Genomic DNA, 24,953 nt, shown 5'->3' with positions numbered 1-24,953 from the left:
CAGAAAAAAAAAAAAAAGTGCTCCTCTGCGGAGCACTTTCTCGAGGCAATAGAAGAGATTTGACTCACGAGTCAGAGATGCTTCCTGTCTGCACATTATTCAGCCCTCGGCTTCCAGGCGAGGTGTTTTTATCAAAATGTCCAAGAGCATCTGAAATTAGCACAGTTTACCACCCACGTGGCAACAGGCCGGGCCTCTCTATCCAGTAATTACCCTAAGGAAACTCCTGCAGCAGTGAAGGAAAAAGGCCATTTAGAATTACATATTTGCTTCAGTCTGGATTGTTGAAATACTAGTGACACCAAAAAGCAGCAGAGAAATAGGGTAAGTGCCAACTGTAATGCAAATCCATTTCATCACTCTTCAGCCTAATTTTCTGAAATGCATAAATTCTAAAATCAATAGCTTCCCAGGGTTCAGGTTCACATCTCCACCATTAGGTATGCTTTAGCAGACAATTGCGAGAAGCAAATATTTATGACATTTGCTCTTGATTTTATAATCAGTGAAGATCCACTTAAAGTTCAAAATAGAAGAATTATGTCAGTCTGTGAGGAGAACAAACTGGGGGAGAGAAATATTGCAACAGGAAAGTCAAGTAAGGAACTTAATGCAATGATTTGGTTTAAGGTAAGATTTCTTACATGAGGGCATGTTAAATGAAGATAAAGGAAGAAATTAATCCTTTATTAAAATTTCCCAGTATCTTCTTTCTACCTTATGTCCACTAAACTAATGCCATTATCTCTTAAAAGATCTTATCCAACTCCATCATCAGTCCTTTTTTACTACCTTTTCTTTAAACGTAACACTTTCATTCTTCAAAAGTCATTACAAAAAGAGCATCAGATTATGAAAAGGGAACCCAGGACTCAACGGTTACAAACATTTTTTTTTTCCTTTTTATGTTGTTTTACTGCAGAGTATCAAGTATTAGCAAAGATAGAAGGACCTAGAACGTATTGCTTTGAAATCTTGAGTCCGGAGAAGCACGATGGCTTCTAGAGAGCATGATTTCAATCTTTGGAATGAATTTCCAGGCCCCATTAGCACTGATTTGTCTTTATGAGTTTTCAACAACAACAAAACCAAGTAGTTGTTTATATTTCTCTACATCCACTTTTTTTACCTCACTTTTCTCCTTGGAAAAAAGTATGGTAGCCTTATCTCTGGAATTCAAAGGAAGAATTTTCATTATGTTCTTTCTGTTCTCCAGGGTGTTCTGCTATGAAAGTATTATGTACCCCAGAAAACCCATGCTTGAATCCCGATCCAATCTTGTGGGAGCAGCTATTACTTTTAATCCTGATTTAATACTGTAGGTTGGAAACTTTTGATTACATTAATCTCCATGGAGATGTGACACACCTAATTGTGGGAATGATCTTTGGTTTAAATGGAGACGTGGCTCCACCCATTCTGGGTGGGTCTTGATTAGTTTACTGAAATCCTTTAAAAGAGGAAATATTTTGGAGAAACAACAGAAACCTCAGAGCTGACAGAGAGAGAGCCAAGAGAAACTTCAGAGCAGAACTGACACAGATAACAACACTTAGAGATGCTTGGAGCCCAGCAGACATCATCATGAGATGTTAAGCAATCCAGAGCCTGGAGAGAGCCAAGGGAAGCCAAGAAGTGAAAGCCAGCCCTAGAGAAGCCAAGTAAGGAACCGCTACAGCAACAGAGGCTGAAAGCAACGGAGCCCAGGAGCAAGGGACCAGCAGATGCCAGCCACGTGACCTCCCAGCAGACGGAGATATTCCTGATGCATTGGCCTTCATTGAATTAAGGTATCTTTCCACAGATACCTTAGTTTGGACAATTTTATAGGCCTAGAACTGTAAACTTGTAATTTCTTAAACTCCTCTTTTCAAAAGCCACTCCAGTTCTGGTGTATCACATTCTGGCAGCTTGCAAACAAATACACAGGGTATCGTACCCTCCCCTTTCCCCCACATACACTGCAAAATGCCCTTTAAAAAAATATATATATATATACATATATTTTATATATATAATAACCAGGATTGGAGATAAAAATGTGAATAAATAGCATGTATACTTGAAGGTAGAATAAAGTTGTTTGCATTTTCAAAATTTAATGTTATACAATTCTTTAGGTTCTCTTGGAAATATTTGCCCAATATATTAGTCAACAGCTACATGCGGCTATTTAAATTTAAGTTAATTAAAATTATATAAAAAATTCCATTCCTGTCACACAACCACATTTCAAATGTTCAATATCCCTATGTGTCTAATGGCTACCAAATAGGACTGTGAAGATATACAATATCTTTATCACCACAGTTATTTTGGACAGCCACGGTCTCAGAATTTTTTTGCAACCCAAACACACATCAATATCATAAAAAGAAATTTTAATTGCACATTCAAGGGCTGAACCATTTTTATTTTTCAAAAGAAAAACTATTTTCAAACTCACACAGAAACTCTAGAGATGTTTTACAGATCAATTTTGAAGCAACAGGAGATTAGATTATAGAAAGCAGAGTTCAAGGCCTCTGGGTATCAAATTCAAGATTTTATCATCTAACCATTGAATCTCACGGTTTAAATCGACCTGAGAAGTCCATCTGATCCAATCATCCTTTCCATGTTTGCCATCACCCATCAAGAACTTTACCAAATGCAAACTAGCACATGCTTGAAAACCTTTAATAAAATTTAGCCACGCCTGCATGATAAACTCATACCCAAAGAAAATGCCCAACCTCAAGGGTTATTAAATCAACAACTAATCATTGAATCACAGACGCTACTTCTTCCTAGGGTTTGCTTTTGATTTTGTTAAACTGCCACCCTGTCTAGGGAAGTAGGAGTCTGATTTATATAAACGATTGTTAGCTCTATCCTTTGACAGCCTTTTTAAAAAGCACATTTTAGTTTCCTTGTTGCTAAAGCAAATTCTATGAAATGGAATTTGCTTAAACACTGGGAATTTGTTGGCTGATGGTTTTGAGGCTAAGAGAAGTCCAGATGAAGGTGTCATTAACGCAATGCTTTCTCCCAGGTGACTATGGCATTCCTGGGCAGGATGCTGGAGATCTTTGGTCCTTGGCTTCTCTGTCACATGGCAGTGCACATGGCGGCCTCTCCTAGATTCCACTTCTTACTTCCTCCATAGCTTTCTCTCTCTCTTTCTCTCTCACACACCTTCCCTATAACAAAGCCTTCAGTAATAGGATTAAGTTCCATCCTGATTAAGCTGAGCCACACCGGAGGTCCTGCTTAGAATGGGTCCACACAATTAAGTTTAAACACATGTTTTTCTGGGGTACAGAGCTCCAGACCACCACACAATTTGCTTTTCATAAAGTACTTTTGTTTTGACAGAGTGCTTGCTTATTCAACAAAATACTATAACCATTTTGCTAACCGTTCACATGGCACACAGTCAAGATCCCACCTACCCCAATTTCAGCCACTTTTTACTTCGAAATAGAGCTTACACTGTTTGGACAGATGCAGCATAAGTCTTCTTTTCTTCCAGCTCCATTGTCGCGTGTTTTTTTTCATGACTTGCTGAAAGATACATGGCTATGATGAACAATGAGGACCGAATTTTACTTTTCCCTTATAAACAAGAAAACCAATAAAGAGTCTACAGAAGGGAGCTGAACAAGGTTTGAGAGATTATTAAACAGAGTAATGTCATTTTGCCCTTTTATGTTTAGATAATCCCGGCCATTATAAAGATGCTATCATGTTTTCCTAATGGAATTGTCATGGTTTCATTTTTCCATGCCAATAAATCCGAGTACACCTAAGCATAGCAATCTAGAAAATTTCTGGTTAAGTGAAAAGTGGAACCAAGCCTGTTCTGCAGTCCATACATCATAATTAGTATTTATAAGCCTACCAATAAAATCCATATAGTTTCTTCAAACAAAAAGCCAAAAATTGGTTCAAAAATATAATCTAGTCTCCACAAAGTAACCATGGCGTTCCTTTTAAAACTTTCTGTCACTCCCCTGCTCAAAGCTGTCTCACTTGAAAATAATTTTTCCACATCCTTTCCACAGCTTATGATATTCTGCATGGTCTGGTCCCCAGCTGTGCCAGTTTGAATCTGTCATGTACCCTGGAAAAGCCAAGTTCTTTAATCCTCATGCAATACTACTGGGTAGGATCTTTTTTATTGTTTCCATGGAGATGTGACCCACCCAGTTGTGGGTGGTAACTTCTGATTAGAGGATTTCCATGGAGATGTATCTCTACCCATTCAGGGTGGGGTTGCTTACTGGAATCCTTTAAGAGAAAACCATTTTTGAAAGAACTTTAGAAACAACAGAGCCCACACAGCCAGAAAACTTTGGAGATGCAGAAGGAAAACGCCCCCTGGGAAACCTTATGAAATGAGGAGAAAAAGCTAGCAGACACTGCCATGTTCCTTCCCAGCTGAGAGAGAAACCCTGAACTTCATCGGCCCTTTCTTTAGAGGACCTTTCTCTTGATGCCTTAATTTGGACATTTTCATGGCCTTAGAACTGTAAACTTGCAACTTAATAAATTCCCCTTATTAAAAGCCATGCCATTTCTGGTATATTGCATTCTGACAGTTTTTATAAACTAAAATACCAGCTATGACTCCAGTTATATTCCTTGCATATTTTCCCCCTTCCTCCCTGCACCTGCCTCCTTGCTGGGCTCCTTGCTGTTCCTCAAACATGCCTAGCACTCCTTCTACAGGATGCTGTATTTGCTGGTCCCACCTTTGCCTTGAAAACTTCCACTCAGATATTCACAGGGCTCATCTCTTCAGAGAAGCCTTCCCTGACTATACAATAGCCCCTCTCTCCCATCACTTTCCTGCCTCTTCCCCTACTTTCTTTTATGGGCCTACACACCTTACAACACGTTGAAAAGCTGTTGTTCTTCGTGTTTTAATAGAAATCCTATAGGGTAGAGATGTTTTATTCACTGCTATGCTCTGGTACTCAGTCTGGCACATAGTAGGTGTTCAATGCATATGTTTTCATAAATGCATGAATGTGTGAATGAATGGGCACTACCCCCAATGCTTCTCTCTCTAATAAAAATATCCAGTACTCTTCCTTTACAACATCATAACCCTTTTAATTATTGACAGTTTTATTCTCTGCTAGATTATGGCTCTTTCATTAACCACGTTAAACCCCAATGCATTTCAAAGTACTCTTTGAATATATGCCGAATAAAAAATAAATGAATGAGGGGTGCACAGGTAGTTCAGTGGTTAGAATGCCTGCCTTCCATGTGGAAAACCCGGGTTTGATTCCCAGACCATGCACCCCCCCCCCAAAAAAATGAATGAATGAGCTGTCTACTTTGATTACCCATAAGATCCATCCTGATGACAGATTTGGCCCTAATCCTCAGGTGATGAAAGTAAGAAAGCAAAAGTCAGTATTAACATGATTACCAGCTATGAGGATTGAGAGTGCTGTAATCAATGGCCAGATCAAGTCAGAAAAAAACAGAGCTGGATCAAAAGGTAACCCTGTTGTACCCTGGAAGAGCAATAATCATGCCCTACAGGTCTGGAGACCTATGACCCTTCTGAATGCCAGTCCATTCAAGTGTGCAGATCGCACCAGTGAATGAGCTCAGAAAGAATTGTCCATTCTATATGTGCTGGTTCAAAAGGATGCATGTCCCCTAGAAAAGCCATATTTTAATCTAAATCCCATTTCATAAAGGCAGAATAATCCTTATTCAATACCGTATGTTTGAAACTGTAACCAGATCATCTCCCTGGAGATGTGATTTAACTATGAATGGTTGTTAAACTGGATTAGGTGACAACCTGTCTCCACCCATTTGGGTGGGTCTTGATAAGTTTCTGGAGTTCTATAAAAGAGGAAGGATTTTGGAGGGAGATTCAGAGAGAGCAGAGAATGCTGCAGCACCATGAAGGAGAGAGTCCATCAGCCAGTGCTTTGGAGATGAAGGAAAACGTCTCCCAAGGAGCTTCATGAAACAGGAAGCCAGGAAAAGAAGCTAGGAGATGATGCCATGTTTGCCATGTGCCCTTCCAGATGAGAGAGGAACCCTGATTGTGTTCACCATGTGCCCTTACACTTGAGAGAGAAACCTTGAACTTCATCAGCCTTCTTGAACCAAGGTATCGTTCCCTGGATGCCTTTGATTGGACATTTCTATAATTGGTACATTTAATTGAATTGGTACATTTTCTCAGTCTTAGAACTGTAAACTACCAACTTATTAAATTCCCCTTTTAAAAGCCATTCCATTTCTGGTATATTGCATTCTGGCAGCTAGAAAACTACAACACCATACACCAATGTAGAAAATATTCTTCAACCAGATTCTTTATCTGAAGAATATAATTGATGCTGGGAATATAAGAGTTGGAAAATAAGAATACTGAACATATCCCTTGAAATTTCCACCATGCACCAATCTCTTCCTATTGTAGGCTGAACTGGGCCCTGCTTGGGAGACCAGGTATGAATCTTTGACCCAAGACAGGCTATAGATGAAAGCAGTGGCTTCATGTAAAGGGAACCAGGAAAATGGTAATTAACCAACCAACTGACTATGTCCTCTGTATTTTTCATAACTTAAGGAGAGGATAAGCTAGTTAGTAGAAGGGGGAAAACAAAGCTGATTCATTGAGTGAAGCAAAGACTCCACAAGAAGGACAGAGCTTGTGGCACATGAGAGAGATAAATATACTAGCAGGGGCTTGGGAAGGTCCTGGTTCCTGATGAGTTCTCCATTCCAACTTGAGCCTGATCATATCCCTTAAAATAAATCAACTTTTGTTAAGGCAGCCTGAGTGTATCCTTTCAGTTCCTTAAGAAAAATTGACAAAGAGTTAGACTGTAAGAAGCAACTCCTCAAAGAGAATATAGAATGAGCATTATCACCTGAGATGGATAAAAGTGGTACGGTCCTCCCCATCACCACATGGAAGGCAAGCAGTTCATACTTTACCAGGCAAGGCAAATGATAGGTGTTGCTATCATAAAAGCCCACTCAAGAGGAATAAGAAACACATGGTCAGCAGGGATAACTGCATCCCAGCTTCAGGCTATCCTGCAAAGAGAAGTACTCTGTCTGGTCTCAGATTGCCCACAGGGAAGCAGATAATGATACAGGGTCATCCATTGACAACTCTACTGCAGGAAACAATTTCTACTCAGGTGTATAGCCTCAGGAGCCAAACAAGGACCAAAGGCTAATGACAAGTGCTTCTGCTTACTGCCAAATTCTTGAAATAACAGACAGCCAGGATTCTAGTTAATTTAAATATAGTAACTGGCAAATCTGAGAAGTCAGAATGGCAGATCAAAACTGTGGGCTCTCCAAACATTTCCCATGAGTCAGCAAGTGGGTCAGTCTATCTTATTGTGGTTCATACCTGCTCAACAGGACAGAATTACACAATAAGGCTTTGGAATATATATATATAAGATAGAGAAGAACTACACTCAGAAGAAATTGTAAGCATTGTGTAGAAAGGATTGTTGAAGATCAGGGAGAAACTATGTTGCTAAAGAATTTACAAGCATTCCCAAAAGGACAAAATACATTTTTTTATCAAACTAAATTCATTGTGATGGAGAAAATTCATTTAAGATGTATATTTGTGGTTTAGTCCCTGAATCAATGATCAATATGTGGTGTTGCCTCTCCATTCAGCTTAGTTTACCAATGGATGTGGTGCCTTTCAGATCATTTGGAGAATTGATGCTAATTACTAAGAGTATGGGAACCAGGAACAGTAAGAATGGGACCTGGCTCTCTTCTCCTCACCACTAGCCCCAGGATGCTTCCTTGTATTGTCATATATGGTGGTCAAGGTTAATAAGCCTCTACAACGTGACACAGAAAATACACCTAGAACTCAATCATTCAGGAATTATTATCAGGATCTTCCATTAGGCTAGCTGAGGTAATGAGAAGGTAAGTTATCAATACCAGATATCAGGTCATAATCAGCTTCAGAAACCACCAGTATTTTGTGAATGTGGTAGTTGTTTTTAGTGAATTATTCCATTCCTTCCCCCACTATCAATACAAGATTTCCAGGATATATTTGTCTTAAAGTCAATTAGTTGGAAAATGATGGGAGATTACAGTGTGGTTTGCCAAATAATGGTCCTACAAAAATGTCTACATTCTAATCCTTAGAGTCTATGAGAACGTCAGCTTACATGATAAGAGAGACTTTTCAGATGTGATGAAGTTAAGGATCCTGAGGCAAACGGTTTATCTTGTATTGTCTGATGGGTCCAATGTAATTATAAGATCCTTATAAGAGGGAGGTAGGCAGGTCAGAGGGAGGTGTGACAAGAGAAACAGAGGTCAGAGTGATAATGCCACAAGCCAAGGAATGCAGGCCAACTCTAGAAGCTGAGAAAGGCAAGGAAATGGATTCTCTCCAAAGCTTCTGGAAGGAATAGAACTCAGCCTACACCTTAAGCCACTATGTTTGTGGTAATTTGTTATGGCAACAATAGAAAATTAATATGCATAGGAATGGGATTATACTAAATTATAAATAGATATGACTTGGTGATCTGGACCCTTAAGTAAAAGAAAAAGCTTTCAATGTGACTATATTACATCATATCATCTCTGTGTCTGGTAGCAGATTGGATTTTGAGGGAGGCTGTAAGTGTTTGCAGTTAGATGTCTGCTGGAATAAGCTAAGGCAAGCATCCTTATAATTAGATAAATAAGAACAAAAGGCCTATGCATGACCATCAAGGAATGGAATGTGCTAGACTTATGCTACTGCACTTTCAACAAACCCCTTAAGTCACCACGCATATTATCCCCTATTCAGGGAAATTACACAAGGCTATTTATGCAGAAGTGCCTCTGATTAGACTATTGTGTGTGACACAAAAGCAATCCATTTAGGTTTAAGGTGAAACAGCTACCCATGACACAGACTAGTGCAAGGAGAGAAGTAAAAAAGGAAAGAAGGGAAGTAAAACATTAAACTCACATATTCTCACTCTTTGTGGTATTACACCCTGAATGGTATGAAAAATGTGTCTTTGCATTACACCATGTGTGCTAGTTTTAAACTGTTATGTACCCATGCTTTTTTTGCTCCATGCTTGTTGAATCCTCATGTGAGGGCAGACCAATTTTATGGTGGGACCTTTTGAAGACACAGAAAGAGAACACCCAGGGGAAGCCAGAAAGACCCACAGGAGCTAAAAGAGCCATTTGAAACCAAAAACCAGAAGAGAAGGAACAGAAATGTGCCTTCCCAGGTGACACAGAAACCCCAGATACCATCAGCCTTTCTTCAGAGTCAAGATAGCTTTCTCTGGATGTCTAATATTGGCCATTTTTATGGCCTTAGAACTGTAAGCTTGGAATTTAATAAATCCCCTTTGTGAAAGCCATTCCATTTCTGGTATCTCGCATTCTAGCAGCTTTAGTAAACAGAAACACCATGTCATATATTACACACTAATAAACACAAGGTAAAATGTTAAATAGCTTTCTCACTTCATCACCATCTTAAAAATTCAGTTAAAAATTGTCAGAGTTTACAGTTGCCCTTTAAAATGGATTTAATTTCTTCCTGATTATTTACCAAAAAAATTTCCCCCAGAGAACTACCCCATGAAATGGCATTAAAATGGCTCATAGCTAGACAATGGGGGGGGGGGGGGGAGGGCAGGGAATTGTCCAAACTCCACTCCACTACTTCCAACAATATCCTCAAAACTGGTAGAGAACCATCAAAATTATGAGAGTAGTTCTCAATAAGAGTATTTTTACATTAGCCCCAGCCCTTTTTATGAGCTGACGAAGTCTGACTTACAGATTTCAGCCATTTAAATATACAGTTAAGTACACACTGGTTTACAAAAATAACACCTGCTCAAAAAATAATTAAGTTAACCAAATAAAATCCTTCTTAGGAAAATATTCAGTGAGTTCCAAACTCTTACTGTGTGAAGGAGGCCTAGAAGCTCAAAAGTTAGCTTTTTCTTCGGTTTACAGCTGTGAATTCACTTAGCAATACTCAAATGTGGGAAAGCAAATTCCATTTAGAAAGATTCCAAGGAGAGCACTGAGATGCACACACACAGTGCTGAAAATGGAATGTATATATATATAAGCCAATTATTTGGTTAAAAAGAATTTCCTTTGTGAGAAATTTCAAAGATATCACTTGTACAGTAGTTTTCCAGACTGCTATGGCAATACCATTTAATAGAGAAAGTTATTGGCTTATAGTTTCAAAGACTAGAAGTCCAAAATCAAGGTGTCAGCATGGTCATGCTTTTACTCCAAAGACTGCAGATTTCTAGTGCTGGTATGCCTCAATCCTTGGGATGCCTTGGCTTATGTCACCACCTCCCATCACATGGTGATCACTCTCCCACCTGTGTCTCCTCTTCCGGTTTCCGCTGACGTGTGACTTCTTCATGTGTGACCTTGACCAGCTTACTGTGTCTGAATTTCTTTGCTTGTAAAAGACTCCAGTGATACAGATTCAATTGGGCCACACCTTAACTAAAAAACTACATTTTCAAAAGGTCCTACCTATAAATAGGTTCACACCCACAAGGATGCAGATTAGGATAAAGAGCATGTCTTTTGAGGGGTACCTGATTCAATCTACCACATCCCTACATTGTTAAATTCATAATGGTGGTAATGGTGCCAATAGTCAGTGCTTTATGAGGATGCAGCATGCAAGGCACTAAACTAGATGTTGTAAAGTACCCTTTCCTTTGTTTTCACAGCAACTCTTCCTCATCTTTTCATACAATGCCCACTTATCTCATCCTCTTCCTTCCTCTTTGCCATCCTAAAGAAGGGAGACATTCCAAGGTGATGGCTCAGAGCCAGAATATTCATGGGGACATGTTTCACTTTGGAGCCCCATGGTGGTTCCTCTCTCTTTTTCTTCCTCTACTCCATAGGCTAAGTCAAAGTTGGGGATCTCTTTTCACAGAGATACATCTAAATGTATAAATGCAGATTCCAAAAATGTAGATTTTAGGGGCATGTAAACGTCATACTTTAGTATAAAGCAGTTACATAAACCAACTCAACCTTTTACCAGAGCTCTTTGTTGAAATGATTCTTTGAAATCTTGACATGAATTAGCTGGTGACTGGAACCCCAGTGTATTCTTGTTCCAGGCAACTGCAAACCCCTTGGGAATTTTGTGGGTAAGAGAAGATCTCAAGCAGAACAGAATTCAGCATCCTAGATCCATGGCTATGATACCATTCAATTGCACCAAAACCCTCCCCTTGAATACTAACAATCCTATGAGGTAAGAAATGATATTATACCCATAATTCATAAAGAACCTGAGGATCAGGTAAGGTATTTAAGAGTTTTACTTTGTTCATAGTATAGCAGAGCTTCAAGCTCAGTTTGGTCTTACTTCAAAGTCCATACTCTTAACCAATGGAAAATTCAATAATAAAATTCTAGTTTCTATGATCTCAGGGGGTAAAATATTACTCTTTTGAAAATCAAAGTAAAATGCTTCAAAGACTTATTTTATACCAATGCATATGAAATTGTAAATCATTCCTATTATCCATGCTGAAAATCTTAACACAATTCATAAAATACAGTCAGATCAATTTTTCTACTCCATACATCTTCATTTTACAATTGATTTTTATAATATGCTTACTGCAGGCCCATTTAATAAGCTTATTATTTATTTAATCAGAAAATAAAATGGCTTCTGCTAATAAAGTGTAAAATTTATTAGGGATGGAATGCCAACTCCATACCCTCAGTATTGGTGGGTAAAAGAAAGGAGAAGAAAAATTTGCCAACTATGACCTTCAGCAAACATTCAGTATAAACTCAATTCCAACACAGAAATATCATTCATGATGTTTATATAGTCAAAACCAAATAAAAGAAGCATCAGAAGAGACAAAGAAGCATCAGAAGAGAGAAAAGGGCAGAGGACCCATGTTCAGAACTTGAGGTCCTGCTCTACTTGTTATTACTGCACTGTACAGATCCATGAAAAGTTCAGATTTTCATCTCTAAAACATCACAAAAATCATTGGACTTGCCAACTTCAAGGCAAAGCTGTTATGAGACTTGAAGAAGAGAATGTAAATGATAAGTTTTAATGGTTCACATAGTGGAAATACCAGTAGCTTACATGGCAGGACCTCTGAGAAACTAGATGCTGGGGAGAGCAGAAAAATGAAAGGAAGTTCTAAGAGTTTCTTCCAGCAGATAAAGACCCTCCTGCCCTCCTTAGCCCAAACTCTGAATTCTTCTGATTCTTCAGAATCAGGGGAGAAACAGGAGGTAATTCAGGACTGCTCTTGAACTACATTTATTTTTCTGAAGGTCTTTGGGATGAGGATAATGTGGCTGTCCTCTGGAACAAGATTAGGATTCCTTACATTAATCAAAGGATCTTGAGATAAGGAGCTAATCCTGGAGTATCTGTGTAGGCCCTAAATCCAATGATCAGTGTTTTAGAGACTAAAGAGAGAGAAGCAGATGGAGATTTGAAATAGCTAGAGAAGGAGAAGACACAGACCCACAAAGAAGGTGATGTGAAGATGGATGCAGAGACTGGAGTGATGAGTGGCCACACAGCCAAGGGATTCTGGGCAGCTACCAGAAGTTAGAGGAAGGAAAGAAGATTCTTTTCCCAGAAAGCCTGGGAAGGGCAGTGTCCTGGGAATGTGTGGTGGAGGGCTAGTTGACGTGTCAAATGCTGCTGGTGGGTCACGTAGGATGAGCAATGAGAGCAGACCAGAGAATTAGCAACCTGGTCATTGGAAACTGGTCTTAGTTTGTCTTATTTGCCAGGGCTGCTATAAGCACAGACTGGTGGGCTTAAACAACAGGGATTTACTGTCTCATGGTTTTGGAGGCTAAAGTTCCAAAGTCAAGGTGTCAACAGGATCATGGCTTCTCTGAAGACTGGGGTGTTCTGGTGGTGGCTTGCCAACAATCCATATCTCTATTTCTGCCTCCATCAAGTGGCCATTTATCACCTTCTACCTCTTCTTCTACTCTAATTTTCTATGCTTAGATGGTCACCAGTCATATTGGGTTAAGGCCCACCCGCATTCAGTTTGGACTCATCTTAATGAATAATATCTTCAAAGATCCTATTCACAAATGAGTTCACATCCATAGGACTGGGGGTGTGCTGGTTTGAAAGGATTACGTCCCCTAGAAAAGCCATATTTTAATCAAAATCCCATTCCCCATTCAATACTGTATGTTTGAAACTGTAATCAGATCATCTCCCTGGTTGATGCGATTTAGTCAAGAGTGGTTGTTAAACTGGATTAAGTGACAACATGTCTCCACCTATTTGAGTGGGTCTTGATAAGTTTCTAAAGTCCTATAAAAGAGGAAACATTTTAGAGAATAGGAGATTCGGAGAGAGCAGAAAATGCTGCAGCACCATGAAGCAAAGTCCACGAGCCAGTGACCTTTGGAGATGAAGAAGGAAAGCGCCTCCCGGGGAACTTCATGAAATCGGAAGCCAGGAGAGAAGAAGCTAGCAGATGATGCTGTGCTTGCCATGTGCCTTTCCAGATGAAAAAGAAACTCTGACTCTGCTCGCCATGTGCCCTTCCACTTAAGAAAGAAACCCTGAACTTCATCGGCCTTCTTGAACCAAGATATCTTTCCTTGGATGACTTAGATTGGACATTTCTATAGACTTGTTTTAACTGGGACATTTTCTTGGCCTTAGAAATGTAAACTAGCAATTTATTAAATTCCCCTTTTTAAAAGCCATTCTGTTTCTGGTATATTGCATACCAGCAGCTATCAAAAGCTAGAACAGGGGGTTAAGACTTAAATGTGTCTTTGTGGGGGGGTAGGGGGTGGACAAGATTCAATCCATAATAAAGACCTTGATCAGAGTTGATTCAGTGACTCAAAAGCCTGATTTGGGTTGATTTAAAACGAAACTGAAAAGAAAAATTGAAGACTGCAGGTATATGAACAACTATTTCAAGGAGTTTTACCACAAGAAGGGAGCAGAGAAATGGGGTTATATATAGGAAATGAGATTGAGACAAGGTCTGTAAAATGGGAGGCGCTCCAACTGCATGCTTATATGCTGATAGGAAGGATTCAAATAGTACAAAAATATTAATTACTTGGAGAGAGAGGGGAAAATTGCTGAAGAGATGTACAAAACTTTTCTAAATTTTTCCCAAGAGATCTCCAGCTTGCCAAGACAACGAGTGTTTAGTGAATTTCCTTAAAAGTATATATCCTATGCCTTTTGTTACATGGTTGAAACTATAGCTGACAGTATTCATACATAGATTTTTAAGGATAGTTAACTCAGTAATTTTGTATGTTCCAAATTGGAATATTATTTGAACAAGAGTTTGGTGATTAAAAATATCTGCTACTGGATGGTTAAAAAAAAATCCATTTAATGTAAGATGTCAAAATTATTAAATTCCTTGGCAACTTAATGGCTATGGTGGTTTGAAGCTGTCTATACACAGGAAAAGATAATGTTCTGAAAGCTAATCCATTCCTGTGGGTGTGGACCCATTAGAAGCAGGATCTTTTGGTAAACAGAATCTCAATTTAAGTTGAGATGTGATCTACCTCATTCAGGATGGGTTTTAATCCTCTTACTGGAGTCCCTTATAAGAGGACAGAAGACAGAGAAAAGACACAGAAAAAAGCCCCAGGGAACCTTGAAGAGAAAAGCCAGAAAGGCTGAGCGAGAACACACAGAAAATTGAGAGTAAACCACTGAAGCCAGAAGCTGGAAGCAATGAAACCAGCAGGGAGAGGCATTGCCATTTGCCTTGCCATGTGACAGAGGAGCCTAGGATCGCCATTGGCCAGTCTTTGGGGAGAAAACATCACCTGTGGATGCCTTAATGTGGACACTTCCACAGCCAACTATGAATTGTTAAGTTGATAAATTTGTACTGTAAATACCCATTCATTTCTGGTATATTACATTTCATCATCTTTAGCAAACTAAAACAATGGCCATTGTGGTGTTCTATACAACTGTGCTTTTGTAGGGGAAACAAGGGTCTTATGTTTAACAAGTCTACAGTTTTCTCTGCTGTGTTATTAATTGATGCCTTTTTTACCAAGTGCTGGAAATTGGAAAACATCATAAATATTTGTGCAGTTATCAAAGACATCATAAACTCTATCTGAATAGTAGGTTAAAGATGTGCATTGGGGGACAAATTTCCAGATATAGAAAAAGAAGCAAAGGAAAACTAATGAGAAAGCAAGAAGATCTCACGCTTTACCAATGTCCCCCAGAATCAATAAGACAGTAAATAATACAAAGCATTCCTGATTTAATGTCTGAATTTTCAATTTACAGATATATGATATCTACATTCCTGAATTTGCAATTTATATTCTGAGACTTTGCTTACCTAATAATATATTTCTTTCCCGTGAAAGACGATTTCTCTATGTATAAAATTATCTGATTACAGTTTTTTCTTCAGACTCTTTGGATGTCTCTCCATTGTTCTTTTGGTCTTTAGATTCTGTAGAAGAGCAATATTTTTCTTTTGGATTGCTTGGGTAATGTTTTTTCATCACCCCAGTTCAAACTTTTAAACAGAATTTCTTAGGGTATATATTTCTCTCTGGTTATTTTACCTGAAATAAAGAATGTTTAATAAGCGTAATCAATCATTTGTTTCTATCTTGTATGGAAACTATTTACCAGTTCCTTATTTTCATCTGTAATTTTTATGTTGGATATCTATATTTATAATCTTCCACGTCATTATTTTGTCAGCTTGGTCCTTTTCCTTAAGAGATTCTCACGTTTCTTTTGCATAGTCATTTTATATCCATTTGAATTTTAATTCTGATGTGATATTAGTTCATTAAGATGTCCTTTTCTGACATTTTTATTTTCATATTATCCTCTCATAGTTTTAATCTCAGACTTTTTTCTTCTTACAATTACTACCTCTGTTACCTAAAGATGAATTCTTCTAGCATCCTTTTGGAGAGAGGTTGTTAAAGGGTTTTCTAACACCTTTTTTTTTCTGATTCTTATAAGTAACCGGCAGGTATTGCTTCTTCCTTGATGGTCTGGGTTTTTATACACATTTTTTCTATTTATTTCTTTATCCATTTTGAAGAGGTAAGTTAGATTTCATTAAAATTCAACACTTCTGCTCATCACTGTTCTGCCTATACTGTAACCATATAACATAAAAATATTGATGGTCTTTTGTAGTTAAGATGTATATATATATTTAATTTGGAAATAGTGTTCAGTTTTTGTTACATGAGACAAGCAAGTTCATGAAGAAACAGGATAATGTGATCTCATCTTTGCTTTAAATATATTTATACATTTTAATCATTTGTTGACTAAATATTTATTTAGCATCTACTAACTATCAATCACAGCCATGAACAAGATGAATTCCCTAACCTTATGATGAGTGTGTTTTGCTAAGGGAGAATGATAAAGGCAAATAAATAACACAATCATTTTAAATCATCAAAGATCAAGATGACTAACCTGGAGGAGATAAATAGGGTGATGTGATCAGAATATAGTGGCCTGCTCATATCGGGTCAACGCAGCGACCTTGCTTATGACTTCACTTAGGGAAAGACATGCAGTTGAGCTTGGATGGATGATAATGAAATGTACATTCTGGGCCCTGGGAAAGTCCCTCAACAAGAGGGAAGAGCAAGTGCAAAAGCCAAAAGGTAAGAAAGGAATTGATGTCTATGAAAATAAATAAATAAATGGAGCCGCAGGTCAAAATATATTTATGGGGAGTGATGGAGCCATGAGATGCAGATGGACGTGTCCAGACCAAATTCAGATGAAGGAAGACCTTGGGGGCACTATAAGGAATTTAGAGTTTATTCTAAGAGTTAGTAAATGAGAAGTTTGGGTGAACAAAAATCATAATTCAGAGTTTCCTTGGTTTTAAAATTAATATTGTATTTATTAAAGTTACAAATCAAAACTTTAGTTTTACTTTAAGTTCAATTTCCAAGTCTAGCAAATTTTAACAATTAGTGAAGGGTCTTTGATTAACGGTTGACCCCATTTATAAACCAAGTAAGTGTATTGCCTTGAAACACTTTATACTGCATTTATAACTTTAATGCTTGACTTTTTTCTAATTTTACAACTGTCTGATAAACCTTCCTAGGTACTTAAGGAATTATTATAGATGTTATAAATACAGTGACTCAAATTCTCTCAAATAATGTAATAAATCTATAAACTTAGTATGATTTCAAATAAATCACAAAACTAAGTTAATTACTCAATTTTATATTTTAAAATTGAAATCACAAGGTTAATCTACTGCCACCCTAATATGCCAGTTATTGTTAAATATTGCAGGTTCTTAATTTAACAAATACGTATGGACTATTTCAAAACTATTATGAGTTTTTATTTTCTTCATAACCATACTTAATTCTAAACCTCCCTGGACTTAAAAATAATGATAACAATGCTTATCTACTAAGGGAAAAACTCATGTCAACCCAAATAATTTAGAGCTTGCTTTCCCAGGAGAATTTTTAGAATTACCTTGGCAGATTAAACGGCTTCAGAATCCAGGGTAATTATTCTTTCCCCTCTGACTACTGAATCAAGTCCTTTATTGTAGTCTTTTTCATAGGGACTGGGTCATTGCAGCAACTAAATTTGAGTGGCAGTTTAATCAAGAACTACCATCCAGGTGACTTCCCCACTGTATTGGGTTGGAGAAATCTGTGGGCTGCTTTAATCTATTCTTAATTCCTTTTATATTTTTCCTATCTGTTAGAACCACAAATTTATATAAGAATTAAAGTAATAGATTGAATATGAAATATCCTCAATAAGAAACTATTGAATGATATTAAACAGGGGTAAAGTACGAATAGTTACACATTTTCAAAATATTACTCTGGCAACTCAAGAAAATGGACTAAAATGTAACAGAATGGATTCAGAGAGACTTAGCAAACAGCTATCACCATACCTCAGGCAAGAGATGGTTTTGTGATTCAAGCTGTGACTGCATATATCTCTACACCCTTGACCCACAGGAGATTGGTCCTCTGCAGAAAATTAGGTCTTCTTCCACCCAGGAACTGTGGGTGGAGACACATGGAAATTAGAGAGAAGCACACCCTATCCAGCCAACCAGACCAATCAGTGACACTGTCTCAATCACATCACCCTCTAGTGCACAAGGCATTTGTTTTAGTCTGCTAAACTGCCAAAATGCAGATACCATGAAATAGATCGGCTTTTAACAAGGGGAATTCCATTAACTTACAAGATTACAGTTTTGAGACTGAGAAAAATGTCCAAATCAAGGCATCATTAGGCAATGCTTTCTCCTCAAAGACTAAAGGCTGCAGTGATCCCAGACTCCTCTGGCACATGGCAAGAAACATGGCAGCGTCTAATGGTCTCTCCATTCTCTTCCAGGTTTCGTTGCTTTCAGCTTCATGCTTCCTTGGCTATTTTTTTTCTTTGTCTGAATTTCAACTTCTTATGTAAGATTTCCAGATTAAAAACCACCCTGAACAAGGTGGGTCACATCTTAACTTAAGATCCTATTCACCAAAAAGGTCCTACTTACAATGGGTCCACACCCACATGAATGGATTAACTTGGAGAAAGTATTTTTGGGATCCATACAACTTCAAGCCATCGGAGCACTGAGCCTAAAAACAATAGGAAGTCAGCAAAGAAAGAGCCCACGAAGGAGAGAAACCATCATGGAGGAGGAGAAATCTGATCTGGACGAGAAATAAGATCCTGGTATTGGATATATCACCCATGGAAATCTATGCAGAGTTGGGGGCCCTGGAAATATTTATGTATATATACCTACTCCAAATTCTCCAGTTGGGTATAGAGGGGAAAGAAATGATCATTTCTGCCAATTTTATACATCCATATTTTTTATCATTTTGTTCAACTCAGTGAGAGGAAGGAAACCTTTTATTAATCACATTTTTATATGAAGACATTGAGACATAGAGATGTTAAATAATTAGCCCAAGGCAATATCCAAATGTGTGTTTTTGTGTGCACATGCACATAAACACATACAACAGAGCTAAGACTAGAGTTTCTGAGCCTATTCTTTCCTTCAGGCATCTATGGATCTGGTTTAGGATTTTCAGTCAGAAAACTTATCAGGATTATACTAACAGGCATATTTCTATTTATCTGATTTTTTTTTAATTATAAAAATAAGTAGCACTAAGTACCTTCATGTGGCAGACACTTAAGTCTGTGAGATTTCTGTTTTGTCCCCTGTACCTAACAATGGCATATATTTAAATGGATATTTAACTGGATGTTAAATATTTAACTGTGTGGTTATTGCTCTATAATGCCCTCCCTTTTCCCTAGTGAAAGCATTTTCTGAGTGGGTGGCAAATTCAAAATAAGATGGACTCTTGGGCTCAGTTCCTATAAAATAATCGCTTGACTGGGAGCCTCAAATCCCTGTGCTGTCCATCAGAAGAGCTGCTTGGTGCTTCCTTTGGGGCCTCAGAAGACCCTCCCTCAAAGCACGTCTCCTAGAGATAGAGGCTGGTCTTGCTGCTTCTCAGGCTTTCCCGGACCCCTCTCTTTCGGAGGCGTTTCCCCCATTCAGCATATGCGGTTGCTCAGATACATCTTCCTCCCTCTATAAGCAATTCTGTTCTTAGAAGTCAGAGCTCATTGTCTCCATTTTTTTAAATGAGACTTAGAACAATATGGCTCTTACGTGTGATTTGCTTTCTATTGTAACCTTTTACTCCTCCAGATTCTGGTCAGAAAAGAGGGTTGAACTAAGAAATAATTTAAGAATCAAGAACTCACATTTCACCCATCCTTCTGACCCCTTGCAGCTGCCCCCAGACAGAGCTTCGGCACCTACACTTTCTCTGTCTCCAAGGCAAATGTCTTCTTCAGCTACCCTACCCAAAGCAGATGCAGATGAGCCAGCCAGATGGCCCTTCATGGAAGGACTTGCTGCCCAGCTGAAGGGTGACAGTCAGCAGACAGACTCCAACTTTTAGCTCCTTCGGGTTCTGCCTCAGCTATCAAGACCCATCTCACCCTGAGTTATGCTCTTTCCAGGATAGCCCACACCCATCTACTAAAAGAGGCAGGGACATTAAGATTCTGCCATTTTGGTCTGAAGAAACAACTCTGATGGAAAGAGTCTCCCCACCCCTGCCAGTTTGGGCAAGATTTCTTAGCCTTACATCACATTTTCCCTGCTATCTCAGTCTGGTCCTCACCTATCCTTTCACAGATATTGATGCCTAATAAAAACTTGTACCTCAGACTTCATCTTCACCCCTGACACTAGAAAGCCCAACTGGTGTCTCTACCTAAGAGTTTCTCTGCTCTGATCTTAGCCCTACAGTCAAAATTCTGGTCAGCGTAAATATGAAGGTGCCCTCTAGTCACAGCTTCACCCCTCATTTCTTTAACTCAAGTCTGTGTGTAAACATGTATACACATACACTGACATGCACAAGTATAACCATGTGATAAACCTGTTCTTTGATTAATTGTGTACATAGATAAGACAGAGACAAACTTGGTCCACTGATATGAAAGGACCTAATTTGAACCTAGAGAAGAGGTCATTTCCTCTATGATAGCTATGCTATCATAGCTCCCCCTAACCCCTTAATCAGAGATTTGAGTATAACACTGAACCCAAGATGGTTTGGTTAAAAATAGATGAATGGAGGGTGGGCCATGTGGCTTAGCAGGCAAAGTTCTCGCCTGCCATACTGGCGACCCAGGTTCGATTCCCAGGGCCTGCCCATACAAAAAAATATATAGATGAATGGGAAAATGGAGGGGTGGGAAATTCAATAGACAAAGAAAGAAGATTGAATTTATCAAAGTTGTTCCCGTGAGTCATTTCTACTTTATAGTATAACTACCCTCTACCCCACCCCCACCCCCAGCTTAGATTCTCCATCCAGAGCAAGAATTTAGCACAAATCTTCTAAGCCCTGAGCTGGTGTGGGAGCTAACTGTCTGGGCCTCAGACAGTATGAGTATAAGAGCTGTGGCTCCAGACAGCTAGTGAATTAAGGAGAAAACTTTTTCATTGGTGCTAAATTCAACATGATCTAAATTCTCACATGCCTAATATTTTGTACTGTTTTCCCATCAAAGGGTGATTTACTGAGGAGAGGAAATGGACTTTGGGAGCAAATAGCAAAGTCAATAATCATGAGTATGAAGGAGGAAAATGCACTGATTCAACCGCCATTTGCAAGTGAATCACCCCCTATAGAATTATCGCTAACAATGAGAAACACATCCATCAAGCAGATGTTGTGCTAGAGTCTATGAACAAAAGAAAAGGAACCAGCCACTGCCTCCTGTTTTTCCAATGTAAAATTAATCCGAAGTCCAGAGAGCAAAGAAGAAGTCCCACAGTTGTTCATATTACTCTCAAATGAAACCTCATTACTATGAGTCATTATGTTCCAGTAGCTTTATCTCTAGAGCCATTAAGCTCTAAGACTGAATATTTCATCTGTGAACAGACCTGGGATAACTTGTGGTTTGAGGTATTTAGAGAATCACAAAGCCAACCTAAATCACGTGAAGAAAATCAAATCAAATTAGATCAAGATGGCAGACTGAGAACATAGACAGCTTTCTCTCCGGTCCCAAGTCTCCAGAAATTCAGGAAAAGGGAAACGCATGTGTGGGTGTGTACAAAACAATAATTATGTACCCACCTTAGAAAATAAGAACTATGCATGGTCCAGAAATTTGGCTAATTCCCAAAAGGTGAAAGGCAAATAAGATTGGTTTGAGAGAGTAGCTAAGAATCCAAAACTCAGCCCAGGAAAGGAAAACTGAAAAATAGGAAGAGTTGGGCATGCACTAAACCTAGTGGTGGCATCTGCAGGGAGCCGGTAAAGCCATCAGGGTAATGGAGCCACATTTGGAGCCATTTAAAGTAGCCTGGTGGGTCTGTTCCTCCCTGCCTCTACCATCCCCCTCACTCCACACCTCCACTTCTGTCTGAAAAAAGCAAAGGCATTTTCCCACATTCTATTGTTCAAATGTTTGGGTTGGATGGACTGTGTTGTCTTAACAGTAACTTTTGGCAACCAGGAGAAACAAGAAGGCCTCATACACAGAAGATAAAATACTCAAATGCTCTTCCAGAAAGTACATCATATAATCTTCTCCGAAATCACTGAAGGCAAGTTGCAGGAAATAGAAGACAGTCATACACACGTAAACAGAAATCTCAAATTTTGAAAAGGAAGACTAAGAAATAAACACAAAATATTTTTTTAACAAACTAACACTTTGACAGAGAGATTCAAATGACAGCAAATAGAAAACCAGATGCATAATAAAAATAAGCCAATAAAGCAAACAAGGGGGGATTTAAATAAAAGATAATTAATAGCTTCAGAGTTATAAAAGAGGTTATCTCATTTATGAAATGAGAACAAGCTGTGATGAAAAAGTCCCAGTTAAAGATCTTGGCATTAAAAGAACATGATCATCTTAGTTTCCTGGCTGCTATGAAAAATCCCGCACAATGGGTCAGCTTTAACTTCAGGAATGTATTGTCTTCCAGCATTGGAGGCCCAAAGGCTTGCTTCCTACAAGTTTGGTAGTGGACTGCTTACCAGCCGTGCTTGGGGCTTCTTGGTTTCCGTGTCACACGCCGTGTCATCTTCTTTCTTTTCCGGATCCGCACTGATGCCCAGCTTCAGGCTCCTTCTGCTGGCTTTCTCTTTTACAGGGCCTCAAATAATGGGATTAAGACCTGGCCCAATTCAGCTGGCCACCTTAATTAAAAATAATATCTTCAGAAAATAACATCTATTTATAATACATTCAAACCCTCAAGTATGGGATTAAGATTAAACACGCTGTGGGGTTTTTTTTGCCCCCAGAGGTATATAAATCAACCCAGCACAATGATTATCAAAATAAAATTTCTAAAAGACCACTGAAGAATAAATTACTAAGCTGGAGGACAGAGTTTAGGAGTTTTCTTATAATTCTGTCCAGAAGGACAAAAAAAAAAAAAAGTGGTATGAAATCAGCCTATAAATATGAAGGATACTTGCAAAAAATCCAAAATACATTGAATCAGAGAAATTCAGTGAAAAAATAAATCAAAATTTGAACAAATTTTATAGAATTTGATAAGTCAATTATAAAATGGGAAAGAAAATGTAGAATAAGAAAGTACAGTAAGGGGTTTCTCGGTCTACCAGGTAGAAGATACAGAATTAAAAAGTACAATAAGGGGTTCTTGACCTACCAAATACAGACATACCTCAGAGATATTGGAGGTTCAGTTTCAGACCACTTCACTAAAGCAAACAGCACAATAAAGCAACTCACATGAATTGTTTGATTTCCCAGTACATATAAAAGTTCTGTTTACACTACACTGTAATCTGTTAAGTATGCAATAGCAGTATGTCTAGAAAAAAATGTACATACCTTAATTAAAATGTGACACAGAGGCACAAAGTAAGCACATGTTGTTGGGAAAATGGCACTAATAAATTTGCTCAACACGAGGTTGCCACAAACCTTCAACATGTTAAAAATGCAATATCTATGAATTTCAAGCAAAGTGCAATGAAATGAGGTATGCTTTTATCAAAGCAAGCTATATACAATATTGTATTACACATTCTTGGTGCATAAAGTAAACATATTAGATGAGTAAAAAAATCCAAAAGCCCATAAACAGATACCTTATATATGGAAATATGATGTGATCAATCAGGGATTTAAACTATTCTTTTGAGAAACAGCTCCTGGCAGTATTCAATAAAGACTGACTACCTATCCATGGGACATCAGATGACCATGGACCCTGAGTTTCCCACTACAAACCAAGTTTTGTTGGACCCCCCACCAGCCTACAGATTGGGTGTGTTCAGCAGCAATCCATCATCAAATTAAGATGGCTTTGTAATGCGTCATCTTGGCAGGGTTGAACTACATTTCCCAGAACTCCCTTTCTGGATATGGTGGGTGACAAGGAAGATTCTTGAGACATTTGGAAGATAGGAAGGAAGAAGCAGATATTTTGTAACTCACAAACAGTTACTTCTGTGTTTACTCACCTTCTGTGCTGGTTTGAAGGGATGTATGTCCCCTGGAAAAGCTGTGTTTTAATCAAAATCCCATTTCGTAAAGGCAGAATAATCCCTATTCAATACTGTTTGAAGCTATAGTCGGATCGTCTCCCTGGAGATGTGATTTAATCAAGAGTGGTTGTTAAACTGGATTAGGTGATGACATGTCTCCACCCATTTGGGTGGGTCTTGATAAATTTCTGGAGTCCTATACAAGAGGAAACATATTGGAGAATGAGAGAGATTCAGAGAGAGCAGAACAGAATAACATAGCAATAGAAGCAGAGTCAACCAGCCAGTGACCTTTGGAGATGAAGAAGGAAAATGCCCCCCTGAGAGCTTCATGAAACCGGAAGCCGGGAGAAGCTAGCAGATGACGCTGTGTTTGCCATGTGCCCTTCCAGCTGAAAGAGAAACCCTGACTGTGTTCGCCATGTACCTTCTCACTTGAGAGAGAAACCCTGAACTTCATCGGCCTTCTTGAACCAAGGTATCTTTCCCTGGATGGATGACTTTGATTGGACATTCTATATACTTGTTTTAATTGGGACATTTTCTCAGCCTTATAACTGTAAACTAGCAACTTATTAAATTCCCCTTTTTACAAGCCATTCTGTTTCTGGTATATTGCATTCCGGCAGCTAGCAAACTAGGACACCTTCTTTGCATAAAACAGCATGTGGGTCTGCAAATACTCAACTAACCCTATATTGTCCTTTAGCTTGACAGAATCCTGTGCCAGGTGTGTGTTTTGACCTCCATGATAAAAGGTAACCAAGGTCAGAGGCTTTTGGGGATTGAATCATGTTCCCCATCAAAACATGCTCAAGTCC

At 38.6% G+C, this 24,953-nt stretch overlaps 1 long non-coding RNA gene across 1 annotated transcript; it reads right to left on the bottom strand.

Annotated features, from left to right (window-relative positions):
- Window positions 1-15,404: 15,404 nt before the first annotated feature.
- On the bottom strand, window positions 15,405-18,093 carry LOC143646135 (uncharacterized). The gene is made up of 3 exons (XR_013157322.1): window positions 17,988-18,093; window positions 16,514-16,658; window positions 15,405-15,515 (listed from the first exon to the last, which is right to left on the bottom strand). It is a non-coding gene; the product is annotated as an uncharacterized LOC143646135 (long non-coding RNA).
- Window positions 18,094-24,953: the final 6,860 nt, after the last annotated feature.

This window comes from Tamandua tetradactyla, chromosome 9 (assembly GCF_023851605.1).
Source record: "Tamandua tetradactyla isolate mTamTet1 chromosome 9, mTamTet1.pri, whole genome shotgun sequence".
Lineage (NCBI taxonomy): Eukaryota > Metazoa > Chordata > Mammalia > Pilosa > Myrmecophagidae > Tamandua > Tamandua tetradactyla.
Note: the sequence above shows the minus strand (reverse complement) of the source record. Positions and strands in the feature narration are given on the sequence as shown.